We start from the raw sequence: 1,678 nt of genomic DNA on the forward strand, positions 1-1,678 counted from the left end.
ACACGGCCAGTTATCACGGCTTTTGTGGAAGACGCCCGAGCCGTTCGTGCGATCGGATCACCGTATACTCTTCTTTTCATGACACATTAAAACCGCGTTTGACTTATACATCAGTTGGATTGGCTATTTGCTTGCCGCATTCGTTAATGATCGTCGATGATTTACGTCTAGCAGAAACCTTTATAGAGATTTGAATTGTAACGCTTACATGACCGGCAGCCAGGGTCGTGCACACAATACAAGCACCGTGAAAGGACTCATTTATTATTGTTTGTTTTCAAGTACGAATAGCTTTTGGATATGATTTCTATGATACAGTGTACGTACAGAGAAAAGGTGCTTCACAATGGACATACCTCTTGCGACGACTTAAATAAATGTATAGTTCCTTTAAGTGATAAAGAAGCACTTGATATCAATGTAGCTTCGCTTTTTATTTAAATGTTCCTCTAGCGTACTTGATGTAACATGTATGTACGTGTATATATATATACATATATAATGATACATACTGCACAATCTATGTGTATACATAAGAAATCAATAATAGCCATCACTATCGCATTGATCTAATACTAATATATATTCGACTATAAACTTTTATCTGATAGTACAAATAATAACAAATAACACAAACGTTCTATTCGAGTAACATTAGCAAACCACAAGACGACAGTCAATAAAGAACGATTTAAAATACTAACTAATAGTACATTGACGCAATGATCCAATTGTACTTATCGTATTAATGGTAATTGTAACAGCCATAGCTATGGCACCCGTACTCACACAAAATCGATATAATGTCATTCAGTACACACTATTCTAAGATTCGATTACAGGTTATAGCTAGGTTTCTATTTGTAAACGTATATTAACCTAAGAGAGGTAGATTAAATTGTGTGATACGTATTCGCTGGTCTAGAAAACGCTTAGGATAGAATATGAGTAAACAAAAATTGAAAATTATGTTATTCCACATTTTTTTTTTCGATTGCCCAACGCCGACTGGTTAGTGACGGATCGTTCTGTAAAAGAACGCCTATAAAACATTATCTTTTACGCTATCTAGTTTAATCTGCACACGCCGCACGATATTCACACAGATACCACATATACACCCCGAAAGTAAAGCAAATAAAATCAGCCCTATATTTGGAACATTGGTCGCGTTAAGTGTCCTCTAGTCCGTGGGGCTAAATTAACTTGTTAGCTATTTTTTTTTTTGCAAATATGACACATCTCAGTCAAAAAATTTCAATACGTTAAACGTTCCCAATGATACTTGGACATCTAAAAAAAAAAATCAAAGTATTCGATGTTCTTGCGACGACGACTGACACTATCGCAACAAATCATCATAGAACAATTTTACGTATTAATTAGCACGTAAAAGGCAGATGCATCCATCTAAATGAGCAACATATAACAGCCTCGTTAACGAACAAATCTGCCCGGTAGACTCCCGCGCGAATAAGTCAGTTTTTGAGTACGCACTACAGGTATGTATTTGAAAAGGTTTTTCCATTACAGGTCATTTCTGTATGTCCAGACCCCCAATTGTACTGTGAAAGATTAATTTCAGGTGGTCTCGCGTCCATGATCCTGTCGAATAGTGTCTAACATTTTCCAAGGCTTACGTGAAGCTATTTGACATATCATAGCATAGACACACATA

The 1,678-nt window shown here is 36.2% G+C and overlaps 1 protein-coding gene across 1 annotated transcript in view; it reads right to left on the reverse strand.

The window, feature by feature from the left end:
• Positions 1-415: 415 nt before the first annotated feature.
• The window catches only part of LOC111269846 (sialin), a gene marked incomplete in the record, with an annotated part of 7,816 nt that continues 6,553 nt past the window's right edge, over positions 416-1,678 (reverse strand). Inside the window, 1 exon segment of the mRNA XM_022849709.2 lies at positions 416-1,678.

The sequence above is a fragment of the Varroa jacobsoni genome, unplaced genomic scaffold (genome assembly GCF_002532875.2).
Source record: "Varroa jacobsoni isolate VJ856 unplaced genomic scaffold, vjacob_1.0 scaffold_1421, whole genome shotgun sequence".
Taxonomy (NCBI): Eukaryota; Metazoa; Arthropoda; class Arachnida; order Mesostigmata; family Varroidae; genus Varroa; species Varroa jacobsoni.